Genomic DNA, 18963 nt, shown 5'->3' on the forward strand with positions numbered 1-18963 from the left:
AATATCCTACTAAAGACACTTGTCTACTACAATTTCACTAAGGTGATTGAATTAGTCCCCGTTTCCCTTACTTAATCAAAGGAACAAAGGAATTTCTCGGTTGGGAGTATCAAAGATCTGTCATCATTGACGAACAAACCTCAAATAACTGACTCAAATCAATAACATTTTGGAACTTATATCAAACAGCTTAAGTGTAAACTTATTCAATCAAACTCACCCACTCACTGAGACAGGTGAAGCTGCATCCATCCCTGTTGAAATTGGCCATTTGTGGCCTTTCGTTCAATTCCATTTGATGGAACGGAATTAAATTTTCTCGGTACTCATTGGCGCATTTAATTTTCTGTGCTTCTTGTCCAAGTTGCACTGAAATCCTCGTTGGCAATCGTTGCGGCTAAAAATAGAAGTATTTGCATAAATGCGTAACGTGTTATATTGAAAATACAACCTGCATTATGTTGATTTTTGTTTTAATGTGAATAACGCCACTATCCCTGCTTTTATTCATTTTCGCTTTAATTACTTCATTGGGAAGTTCATTTAAGATATTTAATGCTAAATCAAATCCCCACTGTATACGTTGCTGCAAACTTTGTAATGTAAGAGGTTCAACGGCTTAGTCAGTAGGGCTTAAGGTTCAAAGAAGGCCAAACAAATTTGCGTTTCCTGGGAGTCGACGTTCCAAAAAAATCAAAACCCATTCTCTCGGACTTTGCCAGATTCAACGCTAACGAAAAATCGTCTTCCTTTCAAGGTCTTCCCATCCACACATACGATACTACTCAGCACGCTACTATTTATTACTCTTGAGGACCTTTATAACTCATTTATTTTTTTGTTGCAACAATTCGCCACGCACAATTTCTAGTATCATTTTGTGATGGAAGTACTCCATATGTTGCTGCGAAAATGTTATCTCACGATTTCTTGTTATATACTCAGCAAACATACAACTAAATACACCTCTTTGCTCGGTTTCCGGCCATTCTCCTACCAACTTCTTTAAGTATTGAAAAAAATTCAAAAGAATTTCTCTCTTCATTTGAAGAATTGCGTTAGTACTTGTTGGTTGAAAATTTAATGTTTCAAACAAATTTTAAAATTGGCGTTGCGCCTTCTAGCGTCATATAGAAGTAAACCGATAAAAATCATTTTGATCTGGGCGGTAAACTCCTGCACGATTTATATATAGTTTTGGGCAGCGGCTCCGCCTTTTCCAAGTAAGGGCTTTCAAATTTTGACTTAATAAAAAGTTGACTTGGCACAAGTATGATGAGGCGATTTAATGCGAATTTCACATCATGTCTCGGCTCATACATATCGATGCGCTCCCTTATGCCTGTAATATTGGTATAAGCCGGTAATGTCAGCTTCAAATAGCCATCGAAGTAATTAGCCGCCATACTTGAGGCTGAATCGAAGCCATGATTGGCTCGTATAAAGGGTACATTGACGCAGTGGTATAACCATAAATTTGGCATGTATGCCAAATAATGAAGAGGTGGAAATAAATGCATGCTTCGACTAATGCGCGCACGATATATAGAAAAGAAAAGAAAAGAACCCTTGAAGGAACATTGTAGCAGTATGCGCGGCATAATATGGTCCATAAACGATTTTCAGGAGAATAGTGACTTTTGTACTTGAGATATTCGACGAGTGTTTTAAAAATTCGTTGGATGATGTCGGCTATATATATGTTGAACATTATGTGCACGTTGACATCTATATAATCGCCAAACGCATTCATTTTAAGTTTTTGTTTTTTTTTTCGATTCAGTTTGTATTTATTACGTGTATCAAAATTTTCATCATTGCTCGTATCCATTTCAATTTATAGGCATGCAGGGCTAGACTTAAGGCGCCGTTTAATTCACTATTCTTATTAAGGGCAGGTTGTATATATGAAACATTGTCCAAATGAGGAATTATAAACAAACAACTACATGTACCGGCACAGGAATTATATCTTTGGAGAATATATCTAATTTTCGTATCCAACGTTTCACGCCACTATGACCAGCCAGAAGTAAACGGGGTGTAAAGAAGGTATTCATTGCGTACACATTGGGGAGACCATGTGTTTGATGCTTGGTCTCACCGCGTTCAGTGATTAGTTTCAATATACAAATTTATGACTTCAACATTAATCCCATTGTTGCCCAGTAGCGTGTGTATGTCACGACGGGTTATGTTCAAATTAAATTTCGAAACAAGAACTTCATCGAGCGGTCCCAGTTTTGCAGCGGAACTCAGTTTTGCACTTATTCAATTCCTGCAACAAAGTAGAAAATTTTTGTGCCATTTCTTCATTCTTTTTATCATACTCATCTAAACGATTTGCATATTCGCCTAATAATTTTTGTTGCTCTTCAATTTGGTTGCCTTGCTCAGATGATTTTCGTTTACAGTTTCGCAATTCATTACGCAATACAGATAATTGATTGTTGTAAATTTTCATACCCTGCTTAATTTTGCGTATACCCTTGCGCAATACCATATTGCTTTGGGGTGGTGAAGACGAGGCGCTGTCAGAATGGTCGACGGAGGTTAACAAAGCAGGTCTTTTTGTTGTGGTGGGCAATTTAAAAAAGTCCTTATTAAAATAAGCAATATCAGGCAAAGTTTGTTCAATGCGATCTCTGCAGTATTCCATGGCCATTGTGGAGAGATCAAATAATTCATCGGTAACGCGATAAGGCTGTTCTAGGCGGTGTGACGGACTTATTCCTGCTGAGGTATGCTCAGTCCACCCAGGGTTCCTATATTTGGTGGGGAACCTATTCCGCTTGAAATAAATAAACAAAGGGGTTTCGGAAAACGTTATAATATTTATTAAAAAAAAGATCGCTGTCCTTAATGGCTACTCCTACTCTCTGTCTCTGTCTAAATAAGAGTAGCGGAGGTAGAACCCCTCTGCTAAGCTCTCCGTCAGTTGGAGTAGAAACCTCCTACTGAATATAAAATAACCACAAAATGAAGTAGAAACCTTCAGGTCGTGCTGATCAGTGGTAGAAGCCCACTGACTCGTATGCCTATCTCCTAGCTTCTGATCTTACAAGCTAATTTGCCGCCCTTATGTATGATTTTGTACGCCGGTGGACGGTTATTTCCTAAAAACAATTCATTGGTAATAATTCCTCCGTTATAAAATTATGTGGGACTGCGCGCAGGCAGTCAGTAACTTTACAATAACAATTTTAACAATTATAAAAGGTGGGAATGCAAAAATCGAATTCTAGTTTAACGCTACTTTCGCTGTATTCTATTAGTGCATACATACGCTTACATGCTAACATGCGTTTTCCCTCTTTCCATTATCATGCAATTGGTTGTACCTCTGTATATATACATATATGCATATTTTCGATCATGTATGACAATACGCTATCCCGGCATTTCATATCCCAATATTCGGGAGCCCTAATATACATAGCGAACAATGTACCAAATCTCGTACGTACGCTTGTTGTATGCTTGCCGTGTTTTCCAGTCTTTGCTTTACCTATCGAATTCGATCATTTGTGTTTATGCGTATGTTCGCTGTCACTTGGTTTTGATGGTGCGTTGGCCTCGTTTGATGCTTTCGGCTTCTGCTTAGGGCGTGCGTTGGTGTGCCGTATGCTTGTACGTAAGTATGTAGAGAAAAGTCCCAACTAGTAGCGGCGCTTAGTTTGGCGACTTTTACTGTTGGTCTTCGTTTATCCAAATTATTATGTATGTTGTATTTGTAGCTGAGTGCATTTCCACTTTCCTTCCAAATGTTTGAGTGTATGTTAGGGTGACCTATATTTGAAATTTATGTGGGCGAAAAATGTAAATATTTTGCTTGCGTGCAAAAGTGCGCAAGTCTGGTTTGTCCTTCAATTTAGTAAATAATAATTCAATATGCAACCGCATGTATATATGTGTTTTGACGTGTAATTCATAAAGATATAATTCATGCCATAAAAATGTATAAATGTTAAATTCAGAGTTAGATTCAATTCTTTTATAACATGTATGTAAGAAAAATGGAAAAATAGGTATATGTTGTGAGGGTACAAAACCCTCGGTGTATTTCTTACATAATTCTAAATATTATAAATTTCATCTAAAATTGCTCCTGGAAAGAAATAACAGAGACCACGTTCGTTATGTTTACCAAATGTCATTTGCAGCAACGACAAACGCATATAGCAGGTTCAAGTTATATCACATTCACAAGCCAATGAATGAATGCGACGCGCAGATTCACGACGTGGCATATTCGCTTTAATTGCATGAAAACGATTATATATTTGCGTAATAAGACGCGAAAATGTTGAATTCAGCATACCCATGCAGACATCATTCATTTTGCGAGATAACACCAAAAAACTGCAAATATATGAAAAAAGTCTATTAACAAAAGCATCAGTGGGCAACGCAAATGTGTGACAACTAGCGGCGCGGCCGACGCCGCAGTTAGAGCACCATATTGCGCTGCCGGTAACCTAGAAAACAAAAAAAAGGAACGAAACACAAAACCAGTAAGTCCATGGATTACGCCTACCGCCTGCATCCATCACCAGTCACCTGAAAATAAAAAGAATATTAATTAGTAACTTAAAATAAAAGAATACATCAAATGAACAAATCTTAAAATTCACTTACTATTTTCCTCCTCCAGTAGCCATGCATCGTACTCCAACCGCCGTAGTCAAAGAATAGAAAGAACGAAAAAAAAATCATTAGATATTTTTCCCGTTTCTTTCAATTCATCGGAACTTTACATTCTATACACGCAAAGAACAAAATCGGGATCGGCTTTTTTTTGACCCGGGCAATCCCAAAACATATTTACGCACAAAAAATAAAGTCAAACGCCTCCTTAAAAATTAAGTGCTCTCATCTACAAACAAACAAAAAATTTTTTTTCCATTTTTTGATTTTTTTGCCGTCGGTACTGCCTGCTTTTTGGCGGGGTGGGGCAGGACTTGTTGTTTTTCAACAACAAACATCACAAACAGTCGTTATAAGGGCTCGGTACAAAAACAATCCGAGTCCCGAAATTAAAGAATTCCGACACGACAAAGTCCCGAAATTGGAAAAAGTCAACTGTTTCTACTGGCTTAGTGTGCTACTGCCCCGGTGACCTAGTTTTTTTCAAGGGCAAGCAAATACATATATGTATATATATATTCGCACGCCACAAACTCACCATACCAGCTATCAGCTGACCAATAAATACACGACAGGGTTGCATGTTACATTTAGCATAATGGTACGTGCAGATAGAACGCGTCGCGGAGAACGCATCGCCAATCTGCAAATTTATGTAAGGTGAACGTAAATTTCATCTTGGTAAAAATTGTATTTAATAATATGCTTCGCATATGCACTTAAGTTATCTATCCTAACATACGTTTTGTAATAAAACACCTCCGCTTCACGCAACCAACTTCACGGCCGCTCGCCCCGGTACATCCATAAAATACCACACTTGCCTTGAGAGCGACACGATACATTAGACGCTGGAACGGAGACCTCGGCCTCTTCGTTCAGCCCAGAAAAGCCTAAACAAAAAAATGCGAGTCTGTAACGGAGACTTCGGCCTCTTCGTCCAACCAAACAAAAATAATGCGAATCTGGAACGGAGACCTCGGCCTCTCCGTCCAACAAAAGGAGAAAAAGAAAGTCTGGAACGGAGATATCGGCCTCTTCGTCCAGCACTATTGACCTTCTACTTTATGGATTCTCTATATATCTATGAATTATGTATAATCAAAGGCAAGACATATTCACTTTCCTCCCCTTATAATGTTTATTTTCATCCTAGCGTAGGTGGCATGCTAACAAGTCGGAAAGGATTCCCGGCCATTTTGCGTCGCAGACGAACTCGTCATCTATATTAAGTTTAGTGTGTAAGTCTTATATTCATTTTTCTCGTTTCAGCAGAGGTCAATGGCGGAAAACGATGTTGCGTATCGCAAGGGGGCTGGCATGTTTAGGCAGGATGCCTAACTTTTCCGCATCTGATTGCGATCCCCCCAATGCAACTCTGCAAATCGATACTCGATACTAGACTTAATTTATAACCACCCACACCATCATCGCCACATGCATGTGCATGCATGTACATGCACGTGTATGTGTGCTTTTTGTCAGCACTCATGCATATGCAGGTCGGGGTTGATGTGTGGGTGCCTTTCCCCTCCAAAACGGAGGATTTTGCGGGTCAACGCTTGTAGCTTTCTATACAACCGGCCTCTTGGATTCTAACAGCCAACGCGTACATATCTGCTGCCAGCGATCTCTGCCGTTTTTCCTGCAAATACACTCAGGTTATATTGTACCCAATTTATTTCTATATTTATTCAATAAAGTTCACCCATTATAACGACAAAATTCTCGTCTTCTCTTATTTATTTGCAAATATACCCATTCCAATTGAGATCGAACCCGGTGCGCCCACCGACTCAGGAAAAGACGCACCCCGGCCGAACAGATATGTTGCAGCCGGTATCCTATGTTGACCCATGGATATCGACTTATTGCAGCCAAAAAAGTCCCTGCCACTACAAAAAATTCAATTCCGAGTTCACATGCTTCGAGTCCTTCTTTCCGGCTAAGTAAACTAACTTTGTGATACGGAGTGGTACGAAGATTGACCACGTGGGTGGAGGCTTCTTGATCCACGCGAGAATGATGATAAAGTCCATCCATAGGTATTGGTTGATTTTTCCCCATCGCGTGTTGTTAAAACCAATTAAATTATTTTAGCCAGCAATACGGCTCCACAGAGCTTTAGACGCGGTAGTTAAATTGTTTAGTTAATTGTTTTAAATCTTATTTTCTTTAGTTAGTAAATATAAACGGCTGCCGCATATTCCTTTTCAGAAAATCCATCAATTTGGATGTCCTCCGCTGGTGAGAAGTTTACGCATCCTGAACCCTACATCTCGTTTATTTCGTGAAAGTCTTGTATGAAATTTCTTCCATCTCTCTGAGGTATCAGGTGAGACCGGGTTGTTATTGTTGTTGTAGTAATAAAGACACTCCCCGAAGGTTTTTGGGAATGTTATCGATGTTGATGGTCCTTTGCCGGATATAATTCAGATACGTTCCTGTAAGAAGCACCATTAAGGTACAAACCCGACCATCACGGGAACGATTTTATGTGACCACATTGAAACTTCTAGGTCATCTTTTCCCCGCCCCCTACTTCCATGGAACATGAGATTGCCGGAGCATCGGCTGCTAAAGAAATAGGATTCGCCACTGGTGGGTGAAGTTGACAATTGTGGCGCTTTCGTCTTAAAAACAGCCTGGTATGGCAGAAAATAATTATCATTGTCATCGGCTGATACATTGTTTTTAATTTTTTGCATGTGTCCTAGCAATTCATGCTTCGAAAGTACACGGATGTATTCTTTTCCCAAATAGGGGTCCTTTGTTAACCGTGTCGCATTCCGAAAGAAAAGGGGTTTAAGTGACCCGCACAAACTTAAAGTACCTAGATATTCTGGTCTAAAGGGTAGGCAAACTGTGTGCTTCACTATGGAAATATGATGTTGATTTGACTCACCGTGGCAGGCCCAGCTGTTAGTATCCAACCAAACACTGTTTCCTGCGCTATAAGTGTACTTAGTACGTTCTCTTTAAGGCCACAAAAGGTAATTTGTGGATAAACATCCCCACCCAGTATGATGTCAAATTCATTGTTGACATAGATTCGGTTATCAGCCAACACCAGATCTGTTAAGGCCCTGATCTGACAGGATGGCAGATTTCCTGCTAGTTTTACTAATATTAGCACAATTGTTGTCAAGCAGGGATCGGCCAGCGAACGTTGTTCAATGTCGGCTGCTTCTTAACTTAAGCTGATGCCAAGTTCGTGATGGGTGATACCTTAGCATGCCGCCTGCTTTGTAGCTTTTGCCCTTTTGGCGTGGCATTTTGAAAGGAATGCACAAGTTTCTCCCTTTTGAAAGCCCCCAATTGAAAGTATCGATTGCGTGACACTTAAGGGACGACAATTATTACTAGCGCTATGTAATTTTTTAATTGCGCTACCACATTCAATATCTATTTTTCTTAAATATAACAAAATTTGCGCGTTTACTAAAATCTTTCAATTATATTCTGCCAAACCATTTCAAACCCGCCCTTAGCCATTGTGCCTTCCTTTGTGCCTATTGTTGAGGTGGAAAAGCTTTTCTACGTGTACGTGTAGGTTAGGGTGATTCAAAAGTAAAAAATTTTGGAAATTTCATAGAGAACGTTCGGATTCTTGAAGATAGCTGGAAAAATAGCCCCCTGTTAAAATTTTTGAAGGACATTTAGAGGTCGCTCAACGCCATTTTATATTTTTCAGAAAATGAGAATTTTAAAAGAGATCCTTTAGAAAAGTAATCATATTTTCATCATTTCCTTATGGATGTTGCTGAAACTTTGCAAATATATTGCAGAATAATGTAGTGGAGGAATGGGATAAAAAAAAAGCATATAGGGTATTAATAATCACTTATATTAACTAGTTAATTAGCATGTTTTGTCTTTGAAACAATTGGTATTTGCAATGTTTTTTTTTCTTTCTTAACCAGCAAGCGCATACTAAATCCTTCAAAGATCACGTTAAAAATCATTTTTATAGCGGCTCGTATCATTAAGGACAAAAATCATCAATTAAAAAAAATCACCTCATTAGCATCACTCATACGCCCTGTTGATTTCATATTTTTTCACAACTATGTATGTGACAAGTACAAACAATTATTTATTCTGCATAAAACCACTTACCATTCCATAAAGAAAGAACAATAACAAATAAAACAAAACAAGTTGTGGCAATTTTTTATGAGTCTGTCACGCTCGTGTGTTTATTGCATGAAACATAATAAAAAGCGAACCTTATGATTGGGGTATTATTTTGATCACGTCTTCTTTATTTGCCCTTGGTAACATCTTTTGATGGTTGCGTACAGTCAAAAATAGCGCTTGCTGCTGCTCTTCGGGTGTTGAAATTGTATTGTTAAGACTTTGAACGAGTGCGACTCCACGTTAAGCGGGATCGTTCACAACTTTTAAATTTTCTATAATTTTTTTAAGTGTTTCATAGTTGTCATGTTTTGATCAGTATCTTGCATTTAAACTTAAAAAGCTTATATCCTCAATTCCAAATATTTTAAAAAAGTTTTTGCTGATAGCAGAAACGAAGTTTTCTAACTTAAGGGCTTTAATGCTATTCATATTTATTTCAGCCCGTACCTTTCTATTACTTATCACTTTGCCTTCTTGAGTGGATTCGTCAGCATTTAATATTTTAGAAATTTTGTTTTTTGTTGCAACACATACTTGTTCGTCAAATAACGAAAGGCAGTTGGCTTCCTCTAATAAGTACCACAAGTGACGACCAAATTTGTTTAAAGCAGCATCACTAATCTCAATATCAATACTTTTATAAGCATGCAGCTTTTCAAAAATATCAGGTCGTTTCGCGGTGCTTCGATTGTAACTGGCGCATTGTACCATCCAAACACATATACAGTTGCAACAAACATACTAATTCGCTTAACGTAATTTCTTTCATTATCAGACATGGCAAATTCGGTGCGAAAAATATAAATCTTTAGAGCGTAAATAGCCTTTGCCATCCATCTTGCGCGGTGCGTAGCTCCAGGAAGCCTAAACTTTGGTTTTTTCAAACTACCTGTAAAAACAAGGACTAACTCCAAGAGCCCCTTATAATCGTCACGCGATTGAACCAAGAGTAGCTTTCCGGAAACAAATTGGTTGACTTCGTGGCAATTGTGTGTTATGTATGTCGCCACATCTGGATCACTTGATCCACTCCAAAATTATTTTTGTCTAAATTGCCCCACGGTTCTTGGAATTGTTTGAAAATAGAGGGCTCTGGACCAGCAAATGGACCAAAACATACGGAAAAGGCAGCCTCTATTACGAGCTCAAAGACGTGATGCCGACAAGCAAAAAATAGTAAGTCTCCTTTTAATTTATTTTGTAGACTAACGCAGGCCCCATTCTTCAGCCCTGTATTAGAACTTGTTGTGTCAAAACACATAAAACTGGTCAAATCTGCGATATTCCACTCAATTAAATGTTCAAAAAGTGCTTTGCTCATTTGATCACCTGTTCCGCGGTTCAGTGCTGGTATACCTAACAGCTGTTTATCTCCGGTTGCAGTTGATACCACAATTGGCAGTCTTTCAACTTTTTTAATACCTTAAAAATTATGAAATATGTGTAGCAGCTGCAATGTTAAATATTATAACTACTACATACCATTGCCTGCTGGTAACAGTTTACCATCCCAGTAAAGCGTGAATGAATCGACTGGCTTAAAATCTAATGGGATTTTATTTGCTTCCGCTAGCCGTGTTGTTTGCCGAGTTCCACGAATTGAATAAAAGTTAACCTGCTGATTCGATGCACTCTTCCCCAACGCTTCAGTTATTACTGGAAGAAGCATTGCGGCTTTTCTATTACTAACTTTAACTCTGTCTAAAGTAAGAGCAACGTTTGGGGTTACAATCTTTTTAGAAGGTTCTTTGTTCTTTAGTTTGAAGTATTTAGAAGGAGCGAACTCAGCTTCGCGGTTTATATCACTACAAATACTTAACTACGGAGACAAAGATGATTGCCTTAATTCATTGGTGCCTGCCTTGATGTCACACAGATCAACATTTACACTGTCTTCAGTAATAGCATCATATAATGACTTGTGTTCGTATGAATATTTTTGCAAAACATAGATACGAAGTGTTCGGCACGTTTTAATTTGTTTGCACAAAAAATCTTGAATTTTTGATTTTTCACATTTTTTGTAGCACTGTTATTGATCCCGCTAAATATCTTTTTTATTTTCTCTTTGAAATGTTGTTGTTTGTATTTTTCTGTTTCGGACATTCTATTTTTGTTCTTTTTTAACTTTGACCAGGCTTTGAAAAGATTAAGCACATCACCAACTACTCGGTTTTTCGCTCGTATTGGTACTCCCAATTTAAAATATAGTTGCAGAATATCTTTCATTGTATTGTGTGTGCTTTCTTTTAAAGTGCACTTTTTTTAAAATGATAGAAACCGAACAAGGATAGCACATGACTTTGGGCTGGTAAGATTCTATTTGGTAACTTTGAAATCACTTTACCGAATAACCATATTATGCAATTCAAAATTGTTCACAACGCGTCTTTAAAAAATTTACTTTTTGCACGAATAAACATATGAAGAATGAAATTTGTATTTCAAACAAGAAAGTTATGTCAAGGCCAACAATTCTGTCGTGTTTAAAGTACAATGGAAAAGCACAACTTTAATAAGAACAAGTATTACCCGAAAGTCATCGACCAACTACAACTACCACGAGAAGATTTTGTTTTATTTGTTGTTGTTTGTTTTTATTGAATGGTAGGTGAAGAAGAAGAAGAGCAGCAGCAAGCGCTATTTTTACTGTACGTAACCGTCAAAAGACGTTACCAAGGGCAAATAAAGAAGACGTGATCAAAATAATACACCAATCATAAGTTTCGCTTTTTATTATGTTTCATGCAATAAACACACGAGCGTGACAGACTCATACAAAATTTGCCACAACTTGTTTTGTTTTATTTGTTATTGTTCTTTCTTTATGGAATTGTAAGTGGTTTTATGCAGAATAAATAATTTTTTGTACTTGTCCCATACATTGTTGTGAAAAAATATGGAATCAACTCGGCGTAAGAGTGATGCTAATGAGGTGATTTTTTTTATACTCAGTTGAGCAGAGCTCAAAGAGTATATTAAATTTGATTGGATAACGGTTGGTTGCACAGGTATAAAGGAATCGAGATAGATATAGACTTCCATATATCAAAATCATCAGTATCGAAAAAAAATTCGATTTGCCATGTCCGTCCGTCCGTCCGTCCGTCCCTCAGTCTGTCTGTTAACACGATAACTTGAGTAAATTTCGAGGTATCTTGATGAAATTTGGTGTGTAGGTTCCTAGGCACTCATCTCAGATCGCTATTTAAAAAGAATGATATCGGACAATAACCACGCCCACTTTTTCGATATCGAAAATTTCGAAAAATCGAAAAAGTGCGATAATTCATTACCAAATACGGATTAAGCGATGAAACTTGGTAGGTGAGTTGAACTTATGACGCAGAATAGAAAACTAGTAAAATTTTGGACAATGGGCGTGGCACCGCCCACTTTTAAAACAAGGTAATTTAGAAGTTTTGCAAGCTGTAATTTGGCAGTCGTTGAAGATATCATGATGAAATTGGCAGGAACGTTACTCTTATTACTATATGTCTGCTTAATAAAAATTAGTAAAATCGGAGAACGACCACGCCCACTTTTAAAAAAAAATTCTAGGACTGTAACTGTTTTCTGCGAAAAAGGGTGACATATTAATTAGAAGAAAATGAAAAAGTTTTGCAGGGCGAAATCAAAAGCCCTTGGAATCTTGGAAGGAATACTGTTCGTGTATTACATATATAAATAAACTAGCGGTACCCGAAAGATTATGTTCTGGATCACCCTGGTCCACATATTGGTCGATATCTCGAAAACGCCTTCACATATACAACTAAACCTTTAAAATCCTCATTAATACCTTTAATTTGATACCCATATCGTACAAACACATTCTAGAGTCACCCCTGGTCCACGTTTATGGCGATATCTCGAAAATGCGTCCACATATAGAACTAAGGCCCATTCCTTTTTAAAATGCTCATTAACACCTTTCATTTGATACCCATATCGTACAAAAAAATTATAGAGTCACCCCTGGCCCACCTTTATTGCGATATCTCGAAAAGGCATCCACCTATAGAACTAAGGCCCACTCCGTTTTAAAATACTCATTAACACCTTTCATTTGATACCCATATCGTACAAACAAATTCTAGAGTCACCCCTGGTCCACCTTTATGGCGATATCTCGAAAAGGCGTCCACCTATAGAACTAAGGCCCATGCCCTTTTAAAATACTCACTAACATCTTTCATTTGATACCCATATTGTACAAACGCATTCTAGAGTCACCCCTGGTCCACATTTATGGCGATATCCCGAAAAGGCGTCCACCCATACAACTAAGGCCCACTCCCTTTTAAAATACTCATTAACACCTTTCATTTGATACCCATATAGTACAAACAAATTCTATAGTCACCCCTGGTCCACCTTTATGGCGATATCTCGAAAAGGCGTCCACATATAGAACTAAGGCCCACGCCCTCTTAAAATACTCATTAACACCTTTCATTTGATACTCATATCGTACAAACAAATTCTAGAGTCACCCCTGCTCCATCTTTATGGCGATATCTCGAAAAGGCGTCCATCTATGGAACTTAGGCCCACACCCTTTTAAAATACTCATTAATACCTTTCATTTGATACCCATGTCGTCCAAGATAAATTCTAGATTCACCCCTGGTCCACCTTTATGGCGATATGTCGAAAAGGCGTCCACCTATAGAACTTAGGCCCACTCCCTTTTAAAATTATCATTAACACATTTCATTTGATGCCCATATTGTACAAATTCTTGAATCAGACCTGGTCCACCTTTATGGCGATATCCCTAAATGGCGTCCATCTATAGAACTGGGGCCCACTTCCTTTAAAATACTCCTTAATACTTTCCATTTGATACATATGTCATACAAACACTTGCCAGGGTTACCCTAGTTTCTTTTTACAACATGGTGATTTTCCCTTACTTTGTCTCCACTGCTCCCAACTGAGTATGTAATGTTCGGTAACACCCGAACTTAGCCTTCCTTACTTGTTAATTGACGATTTTGGTCCTTAATGATACGAGCGGCTATAAAAATGATTTTTAACGTGATCGTTGAAGGATTTGGTATGCGTTTGCTGGTTAAGAAAGAAAAAAAAGCATTGCAAATACCAATTGCTTCAAAGACAAAACATGCTAATTAACTAGTTAATACAAGTGATTATTAATAACCTATAGGATTTTTTTTTATCCCATTCCTCCACTACTTTATTATGCAATATCTTTGCAAAGTTTCAGCCACATCCAAAAGGAAATGATGAAAATATGATTACTTTTATAAAGGATTGCTTTTAAAATTCTAATTTTCTGAAAAATATAAAATGGCGTTGAGCGACCTCTAAATGTCCTTCAAAAAAGTCAAAATTTTAACAGGGGGCTATTTTTCCAGCTATCTTCAAGAATCCGAACGTTCTCTATGAAAATTCCAAAATTTTTTACTTTTGAATCACCCTAATGGACAGGGAACAAATTTTCACATTAATAGTAAATGAAAAAATTGGTAGCTGTCGGAGTTCCAACGACTGGATGCAAAGCTACCTTGTAGGATCGTATTTGTGAGCACTATGGCCTGACCATCGGTGACGACGATGGGTCTGACAACAGTACTGATTCATTTCAGAGCAACGTAATGCAAGAAGGGGTGGGTATTCGTCCGGCCTTCACATTGCGTGATATAGAAAGTTCCCTGACATCGTTTAGTGGTGTCGGACATCCCTCGGTTGAGGAATGGCTTGACGATTTTGAGAATAATGCCACAGCTGTGCAGTGGGGTGATTTGCAAACATTTATATATGAAAAGCAGCTGTTAAAGGGTGCCGCTAAAATTTTCGTGCGCAGCCAACGCGGAATAAACAGTTGGTGTTTGCTGAAGGAAGCACCAAAGAATGAATTTGGAGTTATAGCTTCTTCTATTGAGGTGCACCGTGTGCTTAGGAATCGTAGGAAACGTCCAAACGAGGACTATCGGGAGTACCTATTTAGCCTTATAAGATAGGTAGGCCCGTAAATTTAGACGACAAAAGCCTCATAGAGTATTTTGTAGATGGTATTCCTGACTCCAGGGCAGGAAAAGCAAATTTGTATCAAGCTAGGTCAGTTGCCGAGTTGAAAGCTCAGATTATAATATATGAAAACATACGATAAAGTCGTCAGGTTAGTTCAGGTGTGTCGCAGAGAAAGCGTGAGGATTCCAAAGAAAATACAAGCAAGTCTCAAATAACTGATACCAAGCGATGTTATCCATGTGGTGAAGTAGGTCATTTAGCTAATGGCTGCCAACGCGAACGCAAGTCGACATGTTTTGGCTGTAAACAAACTGGACATCGCATTGCTGAGTGTCCGAAAAAAGAAGCTAAAATCAAGCAAGAGACGCCTCGCGTCAATACTTTACAATCGGTGCGTGCTTCATCCTCTATAGAATGTGTTATTTTTAAAGATCTGACAATGAATAATTTCAAATTTTCGGCGTTGCTGGATACAGGGTGCGACCTGTGTCTCTTGAGATACGACGTTCTCTTGATGTTAGGATATATTGACTTATCTAGGGAACGACACCAGTTAAGAGGCATAGGTAATAGTGTTCTTCATACAGTTGGCGGATTCAATATCAAATTAAAAGCAGATGACGTCGAACTAGATGTAACATTTCACGTCGTCCGTGAGCGAGACATTGTGTATCAGGCAATCATTTGCAACAACGTTTTGAAACAGCATGACTTGATTGTTTCGGAAGATAATGTCGAGTTTGAGGCGAAAGGTAATTTGAAACCGCCAGAGTCTCCTGGGTTGAGGGAGCCAGAATTAGAGATGTGTGTATTGCAGGAGTTTAAAGACTTGTCGTTATCAATCGATGAAAACCCTAAAAACGAAGTAAATATTAACCTATCCCACCCAAACAGCACGCAAGCTAAAGCAATTGAGACTGCTGTGAGAGGTTATTCGCCGATGAAGCATCAGGAATCCCCAGTTGTGATGAAAATTTGTTTAACTGGTGATAGTCCTGTTTTCCAAGGACCACGTCGAGTGTCATACTCTGACAGGTGTATCGTTGACAATCATGTTGCCGATTGGCTAAGGGAAGGCATTATCCAACCCAGTGCCTCAGAGTATGCATCGCCAATTGTCCTTGTCTCGAAAAAGGACGGTAGTAAGAGATTGTGCTGCGATTATCGTCGTCTTAATGAGAAGATAATCAAAGACAATTTTTCCATGCCGCTCATGGATGATGTGATTGAGAGGCTGCAAAGTGCACGCCTATTCACAACCCTAGATTTGAGAAATGTTTTCTTCCACGTCCAATCGAACCAGCATCCAGGAAATACACTTCGTTTGTTACCCATCAAGGCCAATTCGAATTTTTGTATGTACGAATTTCGAATTCTCCTGCTGTACTTACCAGATACATTTACGCCGTGTTTAGGGATCTTGTTGGGAATGAAACTGTAGTAACATACATGGATGATCTTATCATTCCCTCTAAGAATGTGGATCAGGGGATAATAAAGCTGAAGGCAGTTTTAGATCGGGCAGCACAGTTTAATTTGCGCATTAAGTGGGAAAAATGCCAATTTCTTAAAACAAAAGTATACTTCATAGGGTATGTAGTGGAGGGAGGTACGATAAGACCACCAGAAGGTAAAACCGAAGCAGTAAAGACATTTCCGATCCCAAATGACAAAAAACCATAGCAAAGGTTTCTCGGTTTAACGTCTTATTTCCGCCGATTTATTGAAGGGTATGCAATGATCGCGGCCACCGTGGTGTGATGGTAGTGTGCTCCGCCTACCACACCGTATGCCCTGGGTTCGCACCCCGGGCAAATCAACATCAAAATTTTAGAAATAAGGTTTTTTAATTGGAAGAAACTTTGTCTAAGCGGGGTCGCCCCTCGGCAGTGTTTGGCAAGCGCTCCGGGTGTATTTCTGCCATGAAAAGCTCTCAGTGAAAACTCATCTGCCTTGCAGATGCCGTTCGTAGTCGGCATAAAACATGTAGGTCCCGTCAGGCCAATTTGTAGGGAAAATCAAGAGGAGCACGACGCAAAGATCTCTTCGGAGGTTATCGCGCCTTACATTTATTTTTTTATTTATTTATGCAATGATCGCCAAACCATTGTCTGACCTTTTGCGTAAGGACGCCAAATTTGTTTTTGGGGAATGTCAACAGGCCGCGTTTCAGCAGCTGAAGGTAGCATTGATCAGTGCACCGGTTTTGAAACTTTAAAACGCGAAGACCTTTACTGAGGTTCATACTGACGCGTCTATGTATGGGTACGGAGGAGTACTCCTACAGAGAGACAGTGAAGACCAGCTATTCCATCTGGTCCAGTATATGAGCCGAAAGACAAAACCGGTTGAGGAGAAGTACCACTAATATAAGCTGGAAGTGCTAGCTCTAGTGGAAACTCTAAAGAAATGGCGGGTATATTTGATGGGAATTCACTTCAAGATTGTCACGGATTGCAACGCGTTCACCATGACAATGAAGAAAAAGGACGTGCCTCTAAGGGTAACTCGTTGGGCAATGATGCGTCACGTTGACGCGTTAAGCAGGGTAGCCTGTTTGATGCTAGAGGATTCATTAATCCATAGACTGAAACAAGCTCAGCAGCAGGATGAATGGATTCGAGCGATTTTTAAGGTCTTGAAGAGAGATACGTACGAAGATTTCTTTATGAAGCACAACCTCTTGTATAAGGATCTTGTAAAGGAACTTATAGTAGTACTTACGGTTATGGAAGACGAGATAATAAGAACAGCACACAAGCAGGGACATTTCTCAATAAAGAAAACACAAGACGCTGTTGAGAAAAGCTTTTTCATACCACAACTTAACTCAAAAATATGCAAAATGGTAAGGAGTTGTGTTGAATGCATTGTTACTGAAGCGAAGGCTGGGAGGAAGGAAGGTCTGCTGAATCCCATAGATAAAGATACCCGTCCTCTAAGCACTTACCATATCGACTATGTAGGGCCCATGGAGCAAACAAAGAAGGCCTACAATTATATTTTGGTTGTGGTGGATGACTTTTCCAAATTTGTGTGGTTATACCCAAACAAAAATACTGGTGCTGAAGCTTTCGTTGACCGTCTTTCAAAAAGGGCAACGAATTTCAGGAATCCTAGGCGTATAATAACAGACCGTGGAGGCGCTTTCACAGGTAACCTCTTTAAAGGATACTGCGAAAAAGAAGGTATTGAGCATTTATTAATAGCAACGGGAGCTCCGAGGGGAAATGGCCAAGTCGAGCGTATGCACCAAATAGTGCCAGTGTTGTCAAAGTTGTGCGCGGAGGAGCCCAAATGCTGGTATAAGCATATAGAAAGAGTTCAGCAGGCCATAAATAACACTCCAACGCGCAGTACAAAGTTTTCACCTTTTAAAATATTGACGGGGTGTGATATGAGGGCAACAAGGTTGTCGGAATTAAATGAGTTTTTACAGAATGCAGCTTTCTATGAGCTATATTTAGAACACGAAGCTATAAGAGAACAGGCCAAAGAAAACATTGCGTTGATTCAGAAAGAAAATAAACGTAGCTACGATACTAAAAGAAAAGAAGCAGTGAGGTACAAACAAAATGAGTTAGTTGCCATCAAGCGCACTCAATTTGGGAGTTGCCTTCGGTTAAGGCCGAAGTACTTTGGCCCTTACAAGATTGCGAAAGTTCTGGCTCATGATCGCTACGAGGTAGAAAAGGTTGGTGAAGGTGAAGGTCCGGGACGAACGACCACAGTCGCCGAGTATATGAAAAAGTGGGACCCATCGTTCGAGCCGAACGATTAGTCAGGGTGGCCGAATGTGGGATTGCATGCCTTATCATGATATCCCTAAACCGTGCCATAAGGTACGGTCCTGCAAATACGCTAATATGCAACCTTGCACAACAACCCTTTCTTGACGAACGACAACAAAACGAGGACAGCATCAGCGACATTGAAGAACGATTAGACAGTTGCATTTGAATTCGAGACGACAGGGACCGCCTAAATATAAGCAAATTTAATTAGTTCGACTATAAGTATTTTTATAGTTATTCTACACTTCAACAATTTAAATACTGAATAAAATAATAAATCCACTAAATTTTAAACGGTCGTGTGTTTAATTTAACTGTGACTCTACTATGGTACGTAACAATACTTCCAGTAGAGATATACTTATCAAAAGCTTTTTACACA

The 18963-nt window shown here is 38.9% G+C and overlaps 2 pseudogenes; both read right to left on the minus strand.

The window, feature by feature from the left end:
- Window positions 1-826: 826 nt before the first annotated feature.
- LOC137235006 (stimulator of interferon genes protein homolog) lies at window positions 827-1831 on the minus strand (annotated as a pseudogene).
- A 393-nt stretch (window positions 1832-2224) lies between these two features.
- LOC137235007 (F-box only protein 28-like) lies at window positions 2225-4340 on the minus strand (annotated as a pseudogene).
- Between the last annotated feature and the right edge of the window lie 14623 nt (window positions 4341-18963).

The sequence above is a fragment of the Eurosta solidaginis genome, chromosome X (assembly GCF_040869045.1).
Source record: "Eurosta solidaginis isolate ZX-2024a chromosome X, ASM4086904v1, whole genome shotgun sequence".
Classification (NCBI taxonomy): Eukaryota; Metazoa; Arthropoda; class Insecta; order Diptera; family Tephritidae; genus Eurosta; species Eurosta solidaginis.